The sequence below is a fragment of the Canis aureus genome, chromosome 1, assembly GCF_053574225.1.
Source record: "Canis aureus isolate CA01 chromosome 1, VMU_Caureus_v.1.0, whole genome shotgun sequence".
NCBI classification, from domain to species: Eukaryota; Metazoa; Chordata; class Mammalia; order Carnivora; family Canidae; genus Canis; species Canis aureus.
In genome coordinates, this window is record NC_135611.1 from 17,824,791 (window position 1) to 17,844,846 (window position 20,056).

At 41.7% G+C, this 20,056-nt stretch overlaps 1 protein-coding gene across 5 annotated transcripts in view; it reads left to right on the plus strand.

The window, feature by feature from the left end:
* The first annotated feature begins 13,745 nt into the window (after positions 1 to 13,745).
* Positions 13,746 to 20,056, plus strand: part of ALPK2 (alpha kinase 2) — a 136,333-nt gene continuing 130,022 nt past the window's right edge. For 3 of the 5 annotated variants that reach the window (XM_077891665.1, XM_077891644.1, XM_077891656.1), the window contains exon 1: positions 13,747 to 14,128. The gene's annotated coding sequence lies outside the window, so the exon portion shown is untranslated. Of the gene's footprint in view, positions 14,129 to 20,056 lie in introns of all 5 variants that reach the window. The other 2 variants (XM_077891692.1, XM_077891650.1) reach the window with 2 other exon arrangements.

Below are 20,056 nucleotides of genomic sequence, written 5' to 3' on the forward strand. Positions count from 1 at the left end.
TGTTGAATGGATACACCTTTTGCTTGGGATAATGAAAAAGCTCTGGAAATGGATAGAGCACAACATTGTGAATGTACTTAATGCCACTAAATGTACAAAAAAAACTAAGCATACAAAATTGTATGCTTAAAAATGGCAAAAATGGTAAATTCTATGTTACAAATAGTTTACCACATATACAAAAAGAATCACCCAAGAAACCTTCAAAACATACTGATACCTGGGCTCTAGTCCTCAGAGATGCTAAATTTAATTGGTCTCAGGTTAGGCAGCAGTAGCTTTTGATGTATCCCTCAGGGTATTCTAACGCAGACAGGAGGAAGACGGGATGCTTAATCTCCAGGGCGGTGAGGCTCAGCCTTGACTACACATTAGAACCATTTGGGGAGTTTTAAAATACAGTGGAGTCTGTGATTACACCCAGGATTCTTATTTAATTGGCTTGGGGTTCCTGCCTGATCACCGAGATTTTTTCTGAATTCCCTATCTGATTCTAGTAGGCAACCTAAGGGGAGAACCTTTGCTCTGGAAACACCCCAGGATCTCTGCCTTTCATTCCACTTTGGGAGAACAAGTATTTCTCTATGCTAATGATGAAATCAGGGGCAGAGTCCAAAGGCCACTTGATTCCTTCTTTTTCCCTCCACAGAGTCAGAATGCTGAAAATGGGAGAAGCAAAGACCAGTGGAGGGCCCAGGAGAAAAGGGTGAAGATCCATCTATTAGGCTCACTCTTAAGAGAAAGGCTCTTTCTTGTAGGCACCTAGCTCTTAACAGCTTCTAACATGGGCAGTGCTCCCCACTTCCTGCCTTTGAATTCCTCTCCGTCCCCAGGAGGGGCTCAGAGCTGACCTGCTCAGCCAAGGCCCCCAAAAGCCAGGGCTGCTAAGAGTATCTCAATCAAGGGGCTATATTGCTGGTGCATGAAAAACTGGCCAGCTTATCTTAAAAGAATATCGAGATGGTAGACATACACCATCCTCTGTGTGATCCTGACTTACCTTCAGCCAGTCTTTTGTCACTTATGTCTTCCGTGGCATTTGTTTTTTCTGTTCTTCTATATAAATAATGGTTCATTTTACTTATTAGGTCCCATGATATCCTGCTATCTTGTTTAGGAATGCCTTAGTCCACCCCTACTTCCTTGGAACCAAGGCCAACTAGGCCAGGGGTGGAGCAGGGATTTAGTCATGCAGCTCAAAGACAATGTGGGATTGCCAAAGGCAAGGTGGCCCCTAAAGATAAGAAGTATGGAGAGGGCAGAGGAGGCCAGTTCTGCTCTATGCCTTGAGGTAAAGTAGTGGTTCCCCATTAGTCTGTGTCATTTCATCAAGGTAAAATCCCACCATAAGGGTTTTGGCTGGTCACTTGCCCAGTGGTGGTAAGTGCCTTTAATGTCTCCTATAGACATTCCCCTCTTCCATATATATGGCCCTTGGGAACCAACCCAACACTGGAAAGGGGTCTTGGGGTGCCAGATCCTGGCAATCTCTGCAGACACAGTGAACAAGGGACAAAAAATATAAAGCAGAACCCATGTTTTCCAGGAACCTATGATCTTGTTAAGGAGATAAGTTATATAAACATGAAAAAATGGCAAAGGAAGGTGTTGAACTTGAGGATTTCCACATTTTTAGTGCATTGTAGCTCATTAGTTTTCCAGAGACTTATCAAAGGCCTAGCAATGGTCCAGGAGCAAAGAGAAATAAACTTCTGGAATTAGGAATGGTGGGCCCAGAGAGTTAAAGGAATCTGAGCGATGAAGGCATGATTATTTCCTGGATGATAATGGTATCATTTATATATATATTTTAAATGTGGCAACTGTGACTATTCCCAGTTAATGAAATTAACCTTTGCATGTGAACACACCCAGGTAGAAAGGTGGTTAAATACATTTGTGCTGGCTCTACTCCGTGCCTCCAAAGGTGACCTGTCCTGTTTTCTGGGGTGACTGATGGAGGACCTTCGCAGACTGTCACAAGATGTTAGTGATCCATTCAAAGCTCCTGATTGCTCGGACTGTCCCTTCTGGATCTGGGAATCCCTTGGCGTGCTACCTTGAAGACGCATTTGGTGGCTCAGATTAGGGGAGGGGACTAGACATGAAGTCCCCTTTAATCCTAAGCTTCTGCATAGAAAGGCATAAGGTCCCAGAGGGAGGAGACCATGTGATCAAAGACCAGCCAAGGTCTTATCAGGGTAACTGCAGCTGCTCCAGGATTGAGTTAAGCAAATTAACATGTAAATACAATTTATTTGTGTGGGGCAGAGGGGCAATATTTAAATGACTGACAGGTCAAGTGGTACCATATTAGTTATTTGCTAAAGTTAGATGTTGTGAACAGCACGGCTATTTCAGGAGGATAGGCAGACAGAGCATTACATTAAAATGCAAGTAATATTTATTTGTTACAAGAAAGGGGAGGAGAAGTACATATTTAGTTGACCAATAGCTTAAATTATATTTAAGGTCTTTAAATATTAGTCCCATGCTAAGCCTTATATGCTAATTATTAACTTGTTCCGTAAAGCCACGTCAGTGAAGACTTTTTTTGAACCCCCCCCCCTTTTTTTGTGGGAGGCTAGCTGACATTGTGAGTAAAAGGGCATTTAGTTAAATATTCAGTAATATAAATTTTTCAAAAGTGACCGGAATGAATTTTATTTAATGGGGTTTTGCCGTGTATAGATCAGAGCTCTTAAGCTTCTGGGAATTTTTATGGCATCTTAATATAGGTAAGCAATAATTATTTCATGGTAATGAGAATAACTTGAATAAGAACACATGTAGTCAGAATTCAACACATGTTGAACCCTGTAAGCTCAGAATGTCAGTCCTAAAGAGCACTCTGGCCGACTTAGCCAACACCTTTAATTTCAGATGAGAGCCCTGTGGCCTAGAGAGGTTTGCTGCCCCCTTCTTGAACCCCTACATAGTAGTTCTCAAAGTGTGGCCCTTGGACCAACAGCAGCAGCTTTTTAGAGATGCAAATTCTCAGGCCCCACCCCAAACCTACTTCATAAAAACTCTGGGATGGGACCCACAGTATGTAGCTTACCAGCCTTCCAGCTGATTCTGATCCACCTGAATGTTTAAGAACTACTCCCCAACATCTTGGCTTTAAAATATCTTGAGGCAGTCAGTTCCCTTAGATCTCTCTCAGCCACATAGAGAATTACTTCCTGTTTTATGTCTAAATTTATCTCCCTGAAGTTTTGAAGGGCGTGTCACACAGTCTTCACAAGTGTAGAGATACTTCTCTTAAGTTCTTTTATGGGCAACAGTGCAGGATGGGTCTCAGCAGAAGGGGAACCAAGCTGAGAGGGGAGATGAAGATAGCTGGCAGTGGGCAGAGAGTAGGGAAACAAGACCTGACCTTCCACCCCTTCCCCATTACCATTATTTGATAATTTGGTAATCCAAGATCAACTCCGAAGAGGAGCATGGTACAGTTTAGTTGGGGGTCTGAGTTCTTTCTTTCTTTCTTTCTTCTTTCTTTCTTTCTTTCTTTCTTTCTTTCTTTCTTTCTTTCTTTCTTTTCTTTCTTTTCTTTCCATTAATCTATCTGAGAAAGAAAGAGTGCATGAACAGAGGGGAAGGAAGAGGGAAAGGGAGAAGTGGGGTCCTCGCTGACCAGGGAGCCCCATGTGGGGCTTGATCCCAAGACTTTGAGATCATGACCCAAGCTGAAGGCAGACGACCAACTTACGGAGCCACCCACCCAGGTGCTCCGAGGGTCTGAGGTTCCTAAGACAACATGGAATCAAGGGAATACAGAGTGGGGGGAAAACTTGGGAGCTACACAGTAGAAAAGATGAGAATCTAGAATATTAGCCAATATTGTTCCAGAAACTCTGATTAAAAGCAAAATAGAATCAAGAAGGATCCAGCCCTCTGGGACTTGAGCATTGTTGACAAGCTAAAAAAAAAAAAAAAAAAAAAGGCTCCAGATGGACTGGCTGTGATTCATGGAAGGATTCTACTGTTCCCCACTCACTCCTGCCAACTGAGTTAGCAGAGAAATCCAGGGATTCAGGATGCCCAAGAAATTGAATGGGATTCAGAATGCCAAGGGAGCCACGTGAAGCCACTGTTTCTGAGGTATTCACAATGCTGTTTGGAAGGATGGCACAGTGGGTGGTTACTGTTTTGTCTGCCTAGAATAGCACTCCTGTCTCAGAAATACTGCTTCTCAGTGTGGGGTTCAGTAGGAGCCTCCAGTCTCTTACCAATATGTTTCTTTAACTCAGTGATTCGCTGGAGGTAGGCATGTTGTTCCCCAAACTTGGCCTGTGCTGGGAATTTCTGACCTTCAACCAAATGGAGAGGGTCTCAGACTGTGTCAGGTGGCAAAACTGGGAGGTACAAATCGAGCTGTTTGGTGGTCATGTCCCCACCATCTGTGTGGAGGAAGCCAGAAGGCGGTGGGGAAAAGTGACTGGTACACTGAGAAAGAGAAACGAGAGGTGGAGAAAAGACTGGTGCTGATCCAGTGCCTGGTTGTAATCCTCCCTGAGCCTGGCTCACATCTACCTTTTCTGCAGTTCAGTTGGGTAAGCCAACAAATTCCCTTTTTTGTTACTAGGAGGGGAGGGGGGGAAAGTTTCTTCTACCCTCCTCCATTCAGTACCTGGGGCCTGCAAATTATACCAATAAAAGACAGATGAACAGGAGAAAAGGTTTATTTTGTACGCACAAGAGAACCATCAAAGGAAGCAACTGGCTTCTTAAATTATTAGAGTTAAGGGATTAAATACTGGGACCCTGGGTCACTCAGCAATTGAGCGTCTGCCTTCCACTCAGTATGTGATCCCAGGATCTGAGGATCCTAGTCCCTCATCAGGCTCCCTGGGAGTCTGCTTCTCCCTCTGCCTATGTCTCTGCCTCTCTTTCTCTCTGTGTCTCTCATGAATAAATAAATAAATCTTTAAAAAAAGCAACTACAACCCTAATCTAGTAGAAAAAAGGAAGGGGGGAAGAAAAGGCTTCTTAGGTGAAGAACAAATAGGTTTCTTATTTTTTCAACCTTTTTAAAATTTACAGTAGCAACAATATGAAAATGGGAGAAAATGTTAGCATCAAAAATGTTAAAGGAAGTCACTTTTAGAAAAGATCTGTAACTTTGCAAATAGGTTTCTTTAGTAAAGGCAGATGGGGGGACACCTGAGGGGCTCAGCGGTTGAGTGTCTGCCTTTTGCTTGGGGTGTGATCCAGGATCCGGGATCGAGTCCGGATCAGGGAGCCTGCTTCTCCCTCTGCTTGTGTCTCTGCCTCTCTCTGTCTGTGTCTCTCATTAATAAATAAATAAATATATATATATATAATATATATATATATATATATTTGTTTTTTTTAAAAGGAAAGGCAGATGGGTTTTAGGAAAAAAGTAGAGAATAAGAAGATTTATGATAATGTCTAGATAGGTGTGAGTGGTCTTTCCATCTTCAGGGTAATAAGACTGCCCTGGAGAAGGGATTTGGGGGAGGTTTTATTCATGTTTTTCCTTCCACTGTAGATTAGCCCCGAAGAAGAATTTGTGGCAGTCTTATTTCCCAGAAGTTGCTCCTTTTAATCACATAAGGGAAACTCCCAGAGCTGACCCCACTGTCATCTGCTGAGTCTCAAAAGTGTCTTCAGCTTAAAAATAACCTTTACACCAAAGTGGCATATGTTGGTGTGGAATATTCTCAACCCCTTCACTGTCGAAGCCTACTTGTCTCTAGGTACTATGTCTCACTTTGCATCGTCTTCTGCCCATGCTTTAACAAAACACCTTGTAAAGTTTTAAATTGTTTTACTTTTTCTTTTTTAAAAACAGATTTTTAATTAATTGATTAATTAATCTGAGAAAGAGAGCATGTGTGTAGAGGGACGGGCAGAGGGAGAGGGAGAGAGAATCCTAAGCAGATGCCCCCGCCATGACCCTAGATCATGACCTCTTAACTGACTGAGCCATGTAGGTGGCCCCCCTTTTTTTAAGATTTGTTTAAGAGCAAGAGAGAGAACATGAGAGAGTGGGAGAGGGGAAGAGAGAGAGGGAGAGAAATCTCCAAGTGGACTCCCCTCTGAACATGGAGCTAGATGTGGGGCTTGATGTCATGACCCCTCCTGAAACCAAGAGTTGGGTACTAAACCATTTAAGCCAGGCAGGCACCCCTATTTTACTGTATCCGCTAAGTGGATACATGATCAATTCATACTATTTTTAAACTTCATATTTTAGGAAGTTTTAGGTTTACAACAAAATTGAGAGGAAGATATCACAGATTTCCTGTATACCCCATGCCCTCACACATGCATGGCTTCTCCCATTATCAGCATCACTGACCAGAATGATGCATTTGTTAGAATTGATGAATCTACTTTGTCATATCATAAGTACCAAAAGTCCATAGTTTACCTTAAAATTCACTCTTGGGGGTGAACATTCTATGGGACTAGACAAATGCATCATGACATATATCCATTTTATAATACAGAGTATTTTCACTGCCCTTAAAAATCCTCTGTTCCATCTATTCATCAATCAGCAACTGCTGATTTTTTTTGTGTGTGTGTCTCCATGGTTTAGCCTTTTCTAGAATGTCATATCATTGGAATCATACAGTATGTGGTGTTTTCATATTGGCTTCTTTCACTTAGTAACATGCATTTAAGGTCCTTCCATGTCTTTTCATGGCTTGATAGCTCATTTCTTTTTAGTGCTGAATAATAATTTACTGTCTGGATGGGCCACAGTTTATTCATCCACTCACCTGTGGAAGACATCTTGCTTGTTTTCAAGTTTTGACAATGATGTTTAAGCTGCTGTAAACATCGATGTGCAGGTTTTCAGCTCCTCTGGGTAAACACCAAAGAGGGTGATTATGGGATTGTATGGTAGGAGTATGTTTAGTTTTGTAAGAAACCACCAAACTCTCCCCGTGGCTATACAATTTGATTGCTACCAGCAATGAGTGAGGATTCATTTACTATCACTGAGCCCACATGGAACCTTTGCACATTTTTTCATCTTGTGAGAACTGTGTGTTTAGAAAAATTTGCTTCTAGAAAATTTCTGCCAAAGAATTTTATTGCTGTGATTCACATCCACTTATTTGTACAATATTAACCAATTATGCTTTTCTTTTTCTGGATAGCATGTTACTATTCACTCTACGGATTGCTTATTATTCCATTTAGATGTTCGTACATTTTATGAAAGATTCCACTAAGGGTATCTCTGGAAGAAATTTGTGTGTGTGTATGTGTGTGTGTGTAAGTAGTATTGGCAGCTCAACAGCCTCTAGCCTGAGGTCCTTTGTAACATCAGTTTGAGCAACAGTAACTCAGCTTCATTCCCAGCTGTCTTCAGAGCTCTTCAGTAGACACTGCCTGATTCTGGTGACTTAATTAATCAGGTGATTTGTCAAGTGAGTTTTAAGTATCTTCTGTTTAATCCAATGCTTTAGACCTATTTGCTTCGAAAGATATTTGAGGACAAGAGTATCCCTAAAACGTGGAGTAAAGAAAGACTAGGGCAGAGAAAGCTTCAAGGCTCCAATCGTATTGTTCCTGAGTGCGTACTTGCATTGCGTTTACCTGGTACAGAACGAAAGACCATGGACTCTTGAGATTTGGCTGCAAACTTTTGGTTTCACCCTGTTATGTTTCCTCCCTTTGTGGTTAACTACTTGGGAGGGGATTTCCGGAGATGTGGGCTATATAGTTTGTTTCCCAAAATATTTTGCATTGTTTTGGGTGAGACAGTGTACTGCCTACTGGGTAATACCTAGATCTCAGAGAGCTGATACAACTTATAGCCATAACCACCTGAGGGTAATGTGTCTCAGTGGGGACACATTCTCTCATTAGGAAAGAGAACTTTAAGAAAGCGTATTCTTTTTTAATTTGGTAAAACATACATAAGCATTTACCATTCTAACCATTTTTAAGTGTCCCATTGAGTGCCATCAAGTTCTTGGTGTTGTGCAACCCTAGCTACTATCTATCCTTTCCCAGAACTTTTTCATCATCCCAAACAGAAACTCTCTATCTCTTACTCAGTAACTCCCCATTTCTCCCTTTCCTCCTGGTCCTAGGCAACCTCTAATTGACTTCCTGTTTCTATGAATTTGCCTATTCTAGGTGTTATATGATAAAGGTGGAATCATATAATATTTGTCCTTTTATTTTTGGCTTACGTCACTTAGCATAACAAATACTTTCTAGGCTCATCGATGCTGTAGCATGTTTCAGAATGTTATTCTTTTTGAAAACTGAATAATATTGCATTGCATATATAGACCACATTTTATTAATGCATCTGATGGTGGGCAGTTTCTACTTTTCGGATATTGTGAACAGTACTGCTTTGCTTTGAAAGGTATTTAGGGACAAGTGTATCCCTATAGACTACAGAAGGACTAAGGTAAAGAAAGCTTAAATGTGCCAATCGTATTGTATAAGGAGCTCATGGAGTCCCCACTTCCAATTCTTTGGGTATGTACCTAGGAGTAATTATGTTTAACTTTTTGAAGAACTGAAGAAAGGAAAACTTATGAACTATCATACTTTTTCTTCACTAACCACAAGTTGGATCTTCAGGCCCCAGATGTGATGTTACAGAATGTCTCAGATTACACTCTTGCCACTTTTTTAAAAAGATTTTATTTATTTATTCATGAGAGACACAGAGAGAGGCAGAGACACAGGCAGAGGGAGAAACAGGCTCCATGCAGGGAGCCCGATGTGGGACTCGATCCCTGAATTTGGATCGTGCCCTGAGCCAAAGGCAGATGCTCAACTGCTGAGCCACCCAGGGGTCCCCTGGCCTGGCATCTTTGGATTGATCCGGATTAGGGCCTCTACAGAACTGGATTAAATCCCAGGGTTGCTCCAGGCAAGACTAGAAAACCACCTCCATCTTCCAGAACTGCCAAATCACATTCATCACCAAGTTCTGCCACTTTTTATTCCTCCAGGGCACTTGATCCTCTTTCCTTTCTATGTTTGCTGCCACCACCTTGAAGTCCAAGTTACCCTTAACCTCTCTTGTGAACTCCTAAAATAGCATCTCTTGCTGGTCTTCTCCCTGCATGCTTCTTTACACTTTAGCCAGAATGATCGTTCTGAAGTTCCGGTCTGATCATGTCACCAATAGGGTTTGGGCGGAGGGGACCAAATAGGATGATTATAAAGTTCATGTGGAGAGGTAAATAGGTAGCAACCAGGAAGTTTTTGAAAAACAAGAGTAATGAGAAGAGACCAGCTGTTTCAAATGTCAAAATAGATTTAAGAAGCTATAAGTACTAAAATGGTTTTGATTTTTTGTTGTTGTTGCTGTTGTTTTTGAGAGAGCGAGAGAGAGAGAGAGAGAGAGACAGAGAGAGAGAGAACAGGCATGCATGCATGAGTGAGTGGTAGGGAGAGGGCCAGAGAGAATCTTAAGCAGGCACCATGCTCAGTTCATAGACTGACTAGAGGCTTGATCCCACAACCCTGAGATCATGACCCAAGCTGAAATCAAGAGTCAGACATTCAGCAAAGCCACTCAAGCGCCCTAAGTACTAAAACAGTTTTACACCACACATGGGTAGGCAGATCAATGGAACAGAATACAGTGCTGTTAAAGAACTTAAATTATAATGAACATGGTATTTTGAATCAGTGGGAAAATTTTGATTTTGACTAGTTTGGTGTTGAGACAAATGGGAAAAGAATTGTTTCCTTAAACATCACACTAAAGCAAATTCCAACTGTATCAAAATTTTAGATAATATTCTTAAAAATGAAACCATAAAGATACAAGCAGAGAATTCAGGAGACTATCTTTATATTCAGAGTACGAAGGGCTTTTAAACATGAAAAATCTCAGAAGACTTGAAAGAAAAGATTGGTATATTTGTGTACATACAAAAGAAGATTTTGTTCATGGAGAAACAGCATGTATAGCACCAAAAGGCAAGTGACAAACTGGTAACTGTATTAAAGACAAGGGGTATTATTCTTAACATATGAAATACTCTTGCAAGATAATTTTAAAAGATTACTTATCAACCTAAAGATGGGCAAAGAAAATGAATAGGCTGTTCACAGACAAAAATGATCCAAATGGCTTTTGAATATATGAAAAGATACTTTACCTCTTTTTAAATAACAGAAATGCAATTAAATAATAGAACAATGCTAATTCCACTACTAAATTGGCAAATAAAAATTCTGATACTAGATTGTGCTTCAAATCTGGTACCTCATATCTCATATTGCTGGGAAGAATGTAAATTTGTATAACCCTTTGAAGGACAATTTAACCATGCACTTACTGTTTGATCTAGCAATTCCATCTCTAGAAATGTATCTGAAAAAGATGAGACTCATATACAAGGATGCCATGAGAACGTTCCAGAACAAGCTATTCAGTCTGGCAGGAGAGAGTACACGAAAGACTTTCAGGGAGGAGTCATCACTGGAAGAGTAAATCATCTGACACTTTCTTAGCTAAGATAAAAGAAATTCTCCACTCGGCCAATGTCTGATGTGGTATGTGTACATATGTATGGATGGTTGAAAAGATCTAACTGCAACAAAAACTATTGCTTGCTGAGTTCTAAAGCTGGAGAGAGATATCAAAGTTTCTTCTGGGACCAACATTAATTTTTACATGAATTCCCCTCCAAAAATTACCTGTATTTCCCTCCCAATGAGTAACTTGCTCATAATCCACACTTCTATTTTCTGATGAAGCACATGTCAGACCTGCTCCTGAGACCAGCTCCATAATTTGCAGGGCCCACTGTAAAATGGAAGTGCAGTGCCCCTTGTTCAGGAGCAATTAAGAATTCTATGGTGGCAATAGCAGAATGTTGAACCAAACATGTGGCCCTTGTGACCAAGAGGTCCTATGTGACCCCACAGGTCACAGACCCATGAGGCCATCCCTGCTAATTGTAGTACAGCTCTACCAAACTACTTTTGTAGTTCCTTTGAATAAGCCAAGCTTTTCCACACATCACTCTGCACAAGCTGTTGCTTCTTTTTTTATTTTTATTTTTTTTTTAAATTTTATTATTTACTCATGAGAAACACAGAGAGGAGAGAGAGAGAGAGAGAGAGAGGCAGAGACACAGGCAGAGGGAGAAGCAGGCTCCATGCCGGGAGCCCGATGTGGGACTCCATCCCGGGTCTCCAGGATCAGGCCCTGGGCTGAAGGCGGCGCTACACCACCGAGCCGGGGATCCTTGGGTGGCTCAGCGGTTTGGCGCCTGCCTTTGGCCCAGGGTGTGATCCTGGAGACCCAGGATCGAGTTCCACATCAGGCTCCTGGCATGGAGCCTGCTTCTCCCTCTGCCTGTGTCTCTGCCTCTCTCTCTCTCTCTGTCTGTCATAAATAAATAAATAAATAAAATCTTAAAAAAAATAAAACAATAAAAGCTTTATAAAAAAATAAATAAATAAACCACTGAGCCACCCGGGCTGCCCTGTTGCTGCTGCTTCTTCTTCTTCTTCTTCTTCTTCTTCTTCTTCTTCTTCTTCTTTTTTAAAGTTTTATTTATTTATTTATGAGAGACACACAGAGAGAGGCAGAGACACAGGCAGAGGGAGAAGCAGGCTCCCTGCAGGGAGTCTGATGTGGGACTCCATCCTGGATCCTGGGATCAGGCCCTGAGCCGAAGGCAGACACTCAACCACTGAGCCACCCAGGCATCCCACAAGCTGTTACTTCTATCAGAATGTTCTTCTGCAGACCCCTTTTCATTCTCCTCAAAGCGCCTAGTCATCTTTCAAAACCTCCCTGAGATGTTACTGCCCTGAAGCATCCTTCGCCCCATTCCCCCTCTCTTCCTTCAGAGTCGGCCCTGTATACTTTATTGGCTCCCTCTGCACACCTGTCCGAGGTTCTGTCTCCTGCTTGTCTGTGTGCCCAGCACCCCCTCCCCTTACACAATGTCAATCACTAACAGTTATCGGGCACTTACCATATAGCAAGTATTGTGTTAGGAACATTCCGTAAGTAACTCACCCCCACATCAACCTAAGGAAGAAGCTGCAATTATTCTCATTTACCAAAGGAGTTTCAGGGAGATAAAAATGTGTCCAAGCCACACATCTAGGGGTACATATACTAATGTAAGTGGGTTGAGTTTAATATCTTTGTGCATAATTAATTCTTACCAGTAGCCTAAGCCATATGAAGCCCACACTTGAAATACCTTTGTACAAACAAATTTACGGAGAGACTGTCTAACCAGGTCACTAAAGGTCTCCCTTAAAAAATGCAGGAGTATTTTGAATATTCAAGAGGGTGTCCTCTTACCGCCCTTTCCCCACATAATGCTAATTTTCATCAATGATGGTGAGGCCTCTGAGTGGACCCTTTGAGTTTCCTGTCATTTATGTAAACATTTGCCTTCTTTAGGCATTCTCTTTAAGATACAAATATTCTCTAGAGTTAAGGCATTAAACTTATTTCCATTAAACCCTGTAATGCGTATGAGTTTATCACAGACTTCTCTACTCCAGCCTTAAGTAGAAGAGAGAAATATGAGGCTAAATTTAATTACATGATGTGGTGAAAGGTGGTTGGTTGCCCATCAGTGTCTTAGCGATTTTTGTCATGTGGTTCACTGGCTACTTGCATGAGGTGTGTGTGTGTGTTGGGGGGGGGGGTGGCGGTTGTTTTTGAAAATGAAGATTTGTGACCTTGAACTCAGATCCACTTAGTCTGAATCTCTGGGAATGGACCCCTAATTCCTGCATTTGAACAAGAGCCCCTGGAGATTCAGATGCACACAGTGACCTTCAAAACGAACAGCTTTAAAGGTCAATATAAACTCCAGATAGAATGACATGAAAATCTCTGGCACTATAGGTTGTGTTTTTATCACTACTTCTATACTGGTCTGAAAATTATGGGCAGGAATCCCCCAACATTGCATGGTAATAGCTGAGGGAACATTGGAGTGGGGGAGAAAATGGAATCAAAAGAAAGTATCTAGGGACTGGTACCTCAAAACACTCAGTCTTTCCTGTCACTGGTGCTGGGCCTGCTAAGGCTTCACAGAGTAACTGTAGTTGATTTTACCTGCCTTTCAGGAAGTCAGTCCTTTGGGGGAGCATGAGCAACAACTGCCGTGAGAAGGCTCTGCTATCTAAGACCTGTCCATTCACTTAGTCAAGGACCATGGCTTGAGCCATTGCCAGCTAGGCACTGTGCTAACTACTGGAGCTGTAGGGTGAGCAGGTGTTTCTCATAAAGCTTACAGATTGGGTGGAGGTGAGTTAGCTTCTGAGGAAATTATAGGGTTCATAGTGATAATTGTTTTCAATACTTCAGTGAAGTCAGGGAATACGTTGTTATATCAATGATAAAAATGGAAAGCTATGCTATAGTATTTCAGCTTTCCTGTATGGGGAGGGGATAGTTAAAGTGAGGAAATCCTCAGCGCTGTTAGGGCGTGAGATACTTTGTGTGCAGTGAAAGGGGCTGGCCAAACAGTGGGTAAGGGGGCATCATGGCACAAGTAAGGATATGTCAGCAGCAGAACAAATGGTTTGCTCATCATCAGGAATTAAGTTATTTTAATGGTGCAGTTCTCAGAATGTAGCAGCCTTATTTTCCACTCTCCACCCCTCCCCCGTCTTTGACTGTGTCTGAATCTGTGCTTGTTGGCCTGTGTAATTTGGGTAAAAGAGGAAGTTGGATTAGGTAATCGTGAGGCCCTTGAAGGGGCTTTGTTCTTCCAGAAAAGAGAGTTCCTCTGCTGCCTTTAGCCTGGAAATGGAATGGAGCAGGAAACAGTCTAAAATGTGTCTCAGATCAGTCTAGACAGGTATTATCTACACAAAGCACATCCACAGCAGAGCCGGTTACAGGTGTGGCATCGTGCCCTCCTGGGCAGGAACCACAAAGAAATGGGACGATGGCCTCAGGTCTCCAGGACGCCACGAGTGTGGCTGAGGACACTGCACAGACCACATAGTCGGAGGCAGCAGCAAGATGTAGCTGGCTGAGGCTGTTTTACCCTCCTCCTCTTGGCCAGAGTGGATTTCCAGGGAGGAGGTAGGCACAGTCTTGTGCCATTTTCCTGCCCAGTCTTGAAAAAAATTCCATGAGCCATGAAGGTGAAAGGACCGGTCAGCAAAGGTACAAGAGAGATTACCATGGGGTGTTCAGGGTGTGTGTGTGTGTGTGTGTGTGTGTGTGTGTGTAGGTGGGGGATGAAAAGAAGGGCCTGGCAGGGGCAGAGTGCCTACGGGGAGCAGAGATCAGTGAAGGCATTTTGACCTACCACTCAAGGTATTACTGTCCTGGCAACAGGCGCTCATATAGTCCAGCTTCATGCCAGTATAAAATAAATTCTCTTTGAGAAATCTCTGACGTGCTAGCAACATGAGCCGCTGACAGTCTGTGTCATTGATTAAGCTCTGATCGTTACCCATCGACTGGGGTGATGGTATGGCTGAAATGGATAAGAAAGCTGAGGAAGCCAGGCAGGATGAATGTTGGAATACAAGGCTTGTACCCTCCCCAAAGAAGAGCAGAGTCATCCAGAAACATGACCCACATTTCCCTCATAATTTATTTTTATTTGTTTTTAAAGATTTTATTTATTTATTCATGAGAGACAGAGAGAGAGAGAGGGAGAGAGAAGCAGAGACACAGGCAGAGGGAGAAGCAGGTTCCATGCAGAAAGCCTGATGTGGGACTCGATCCCAGGACCCCAGGATCATGCCCTGAGCCAAAGGCAGACGCTCAACCGCTGAGCCACCCAGGTGTCCCTTCCCTCAGAATTTACCTCTGGGTCGGTTCTCATCATGGGACAAGAGAGGACTTGGGAATGTCCACTTGAGATATTTAGCTTTATTCCATGAACAATGGGTTATCATTGAAGATTTATCAGCAGGGGAGAAATATGAAAAACAACAGTGTTTCCGGAAGGCTGGTCTGAAGGCTATCCACTGGTAGCCTCAGCTGATGGTGGCTGTGGTGCTGGGAAGTGGTGGCAAACGTGGTAGACCTGGCAAGAGTAGGCTGGTAGGGTACTGCTGTGGTCTCATCATTTATGCGGGTGGGGGTGGGGTTGGACAGAAAAAAATGGACTCAAATTAACCTTCATAAACTAAATGGATATGGAGAAAGGCCTGTGTAATGCAAATGTTAACTGGTTGTTATGTTACTAGCACGTGCAGCTACCATTTGCAGGTCAGAGATGATGGTTTTTCACCCTGCGGTAAGGTTCTCTTTTTGCCCTTGGGAAGACCAGTGTGGACAACTTATGAGAGAAGTATTTCTCAAATATAAAGACAGGCCATGTTTTCAAGGCTGTAGCCTCAAGCCCTCCGCTGGACTAGCAAAACTGAGCTCAGAACTCAGCCATGCAAATCTTTCACCCACAGAAAGGGATGGAACTGCATGAAGCATGGACAGGACCCTGGAGTTCCAGAAAGGGATAGACTCAATCTGTACATGTTATTGTCATAAAGTGCATACTGTTGATTACAAACCACTGTGAACATACGTATTTTTTAAAATTTTGTTTCAAAGGGATTGCTTTTTTCTCTCATTGTCTTGTCGTGTACAAACTAGTTTTTATAGCTATCAACATTAGGATTAACTCAACCATGCCAGCATCACTGGTATGATGTATATTTAATCAAAGCACACTTTCCCCTACCGTATACTCATAATGACGATTAAAGCCATTATTTTAAATGTTTGTGACTCTTTCCTAAAGCCAAAGTTTCTGTTGAAATATGAATTGACACACCCCTAAGTACAAGGTTGTGTACATGGTTGTGTACACATGCTACCTTCCTAGGGATTCAAAAACAGGTTTTTGGTTTTGAATAGCAATTAGTAACATAGTGCTATTTCAGGTAGTAATGATTAAAGTTAATAACATTTTGTACAATTTCCACATAGTCTATTCATTAAGTAATCTTTTTACAGTTTCATCAGGCCTGAACCCATCCATTCAGAAAGCTTCAAATTATAGAAACAATACTGTTCTATACGAGTGACCGATTATGCTTTCTTTGGCCTACATTCTTTATTCTGCGGTGAAGTTGAGGCTTAGAAGTCAAAACAAAGGAACTAACTTACTATCCACCAGTTTATACAGAACTCACAGTATCTATGACTTTTTTTTTTAATCTATGACTTTTTTAAACTAAGATCTGTTAAAAAGAAATCTGTTTGAACAGATGACCGTGTACATACCATGTGGTGAAAATGAATTCATACTTCTTAAACGACGAACTTGTTAAATCCTCTCAGTGTCTATTTATCAGCACAATACACACAGGAGAACTGTTGATGGCATATTGAATAGATTTTAATGAATAAATTGCTCTGGAAACCAAAAAAAAGAAAGGGATAGAAGGCAACAGGGGGAGACGACTTCAGAACGCTGTGATTTGGAGAGAACCTCCTTTGTGACATTTTGACAAAATGGTAAGGAACTTACATTTTTCCTGCTCATTCATCAATTGGGTAGAATTGACTGGTCCCTTTATTGATCACGCAACTATAAAAGTAGGAATAGGAAACATAATAGTTTGCCAAAACCCCTGCTTTAATGTCACGTGTTTTTTTACTGTGCTTTTAAAATGATTGTTACTGGGCACCTGGGGGCTCAGTGGTTGAGCATCTGCCTTCGGCTCAGGTTGTGATCCTGGGGTCCTGGGGTCGAGTCCTACATCAGGTTCCCCACAGGGAAACTGCTTATCCCTCTGCCTGTGTCTCTGCCTCTCTCTCTGTGTCTCTCATGAATAAATAAATAAAATCTTAAAAAAAAAGATTGTTACTAATGCAGAATTTTGGGCATTAAGATATTCAAAGCTACCTCCCTGCAGATAACATGTGGCAATAGAGTACAGGAACTCTTTCTCTTGACCTTTGCAGAGCTCCTTAGAGCACACCATTTTCCCTGCTACCTTTACACTTGTTGGAGAATAGGCTCATATGCTGCCTTGTTGCATAAGAGAGTGGCATAATGACACTGTCAAATGAGCAAGTGTCACACCAGGTGGCTGGTGATAATTCTTGTCTTAGACTTTTGGCTCTCCGGGTATCTGTCATGAGGAATATCATGTTCAGGAGGATTTATTCACTAGGTATCTGTTTCTTGGGCTCATAGCAATTGAGATCCGAAGTAATCATTCAAAGTCACAGGTTAATCCAGTAGGTCCTATGCTTTCTGACATGACTCAAGAATAAAGGTCAAAGGCATCTGAACTGGAAAGGAGGAAGGAAAATTATCTCTGTTTGCATATAATGTGATTTTATATGTAAAAAACCCTAAAGACTTCTCAAACAAACCCAACCTACAGCCGTTAGAATTAATAAACAAATTTGATAAAGTTGCAGGATACAAAAACAACATACAAAGGTCAGTTGAATTTCTATACACTAATAATGAACTATCTAAAAAGTAAATTAAGAAAAAACTCCAGGGGCACCTGGGTGGCTCAGTGGTTGAGCATCTGCCTCTGGCTCGGGTTGTGATTCCAGGGTCCTGGGATGGAGTCCCACATTGGGCTATTTGTTGGGAGCCTGCTTCTCCCTCTGTCTCTGTCTCTGCCTCTCTCTCTGTGTCTCTCATGAATAAATAAATAAAATCTTAAAAAAAAAAGCAGACACAAATAAATGGAAAGACATCTCATGTTCACAGATTAGAAGACTTAATATTGTTAAAATGTCCATACGACCCAAAGCGATCTTCTAGACTCAATGCAATTTTTTAAAATTTTATTTTTAAGTTATCTTTACACTCAATATGGGGCTCGAACTCATGACTCATGACTCAAGTCTCAGACTCTTCTGACTAACCCAGCCAGGTGCCCCTCAATGCAGTCTTTATAAAAATCCCAAGGATGGAGCACCTACGTGGCTTAGTTGGTTAAGCATCTGCCTTGAGCACAGGTCACGATCCCATGGGATTGAGCCCCGTGTTGGGTTCCCTGCTCAGTGGAGAGCCTGCCTCTCCCTCTCCCTCTGTGTTTGCTCTCTCTTTCCCTCAAGTAAACAAATAAAATATATTTTTTAAAGATTGTGTTTATTTATTCATGAGAGACCCAGAGAGAGAGAGGCAGAGACACAGGCAGAGGGAGAAACAGGCTCCCTGCAGGAAGCTCGATGCAGGACTCGATCCTGGGACCTGGGGATCATGTCCTGAGCCAAAGGCAGACACTCAACGGCTGAGCCACCCAGGCATACCCAAATAAAATCTTAAAAAACAAAACAAAACAAAACAAAACCCAAGGACATTTTAAAAACAGAAACAGAAAAAACAATCAGAAAATTCATATGGAACCACAAAAGACCCTGAATAGCCAAAACAATTTTGAGAAAGAAGAACAAAGCTGGAGGTATCACACAGTTTGATTTCAAGCTATATTACAAAGCTATAGTAATCAAAACAGCATGATACTGGCACAGAAAGACACACAGACCAATGGGACGGAAGAGAGAACCTAGAAAGAAACTCCTGCATGTATGGTCAACTCATCTTTGACCAGGACACTCAGAACACATGATGAGAGGAAGGATGGTGTTGGGAAAACTGGATCTCCACATGCAAAAGAATGAAACTGGACCCATATCTGTCACTATATACAAAAAGTAACTCAAAATGGATTAAAGATTTGAATGTAAGATCTGAAATCATAAAACTCCTAGAAGAAAACATAGAGGAAAAACCTCTTGACGTTGATCTGGGCAGTGCTTTTTTGGATATGACACCAAAAGCAAGCATAGGCAACAAAAGCAAAAATATACTAGTAAGACTATATCAAATTAGAAAAGTCTGTCTAGCCGCGGAAACAATCAACAGAGTGAAAGGGCAACCTACAAAATGGGAGAAAATAATTGCAAATTATATATAAATTATACCTCAATAAAGGTGGGAAAAATTAAAAAATAATAAAGTACAAAAAAAATTGTTTTAAAAAGATAGGCAAGGGATCCATTAACTATTTCATTCTATTTTTAAAGCAGCTTTATGCAAGTATAATTAACATAAAATTGTTTCATTGTTGGTGTACACTTCAATAATTTTTAGCATATCTAAAGTTGTGTAACCATTACTATGATCCAGTTCTATAGCATTTCCGTCATTCTGAAAAGTTCCCTCATGTCCATTTTTTAAAAAAAATATTTATTTATTTATTTATTTGAGAGAGCGCACAAGAGAACAAGCAAGCATGCGTACATGAGCAGCAGAGGAGCAGAGGAAGAGGGAGAGGAAGAGAATCCCAGGCAGACTCCCCGCTGAGTGTGGAGCCTGACATTGGGCTGAGATCATGACCCGAGCTGAAACCAAGTTGGATGCTCAGCCGGCTGAGCCATCCCCAGGTATCCCCTCCATGGCTTTTTCAGCTAAACCCCCTCCCACCTCCAGACTTCAAGAACCACTGTTCTTTTTTTGTATCTATAAATTTGTCCCCTTTTTTTGGAGATATCATATAAATGGAATAATTCTTTTTTTAAAAAAGATTTTATTTATTTATTTACTTATTTATTTAATGGTAAAAAAAGTTTAAATTTAGATTTATAGCCAGCTGGACTCAATTTAGACGATCCCAATTTTGTTGGCAACATCCAAAGCATCATAGTCAGGAGCCAGTTGAACATATCCATCAGGCCTGATCAAGGTGTTGACCTTGGCCACATCAATGTCATAGAGCTTCTTCACAGCCTGTTTGATCTGGTGCTTATTGGCCTTGACATCCACAATGAACACAGTCTGTTGTTGTCTTCTATTTTCTTCATGGCTGACTCGGTAGTCAGGCGGAACTTGATGATGGCATAGTTATCCTTGGGGGTGTTTTTCCTGGGGGTGTTCTTTCGAGGATATTTGGGCTGCCTTCGGAGACGCAGGGTCTTGGGTAGTCGGAATGTAGGTGATGTATGGATCTTCTTTTTTTGTGACTGTGCACGCCTTTCAGCACCGCTTTCTTAGCTTCCAAAGCGTTTGCTTTGGCTTCGGCTTTGGGAGGGGCAGGGGCTTCCTTCTCCACCTTCAGAGCCATCTTCATGACAGGGAAAAATTTTATTTATTTATTCACAAGA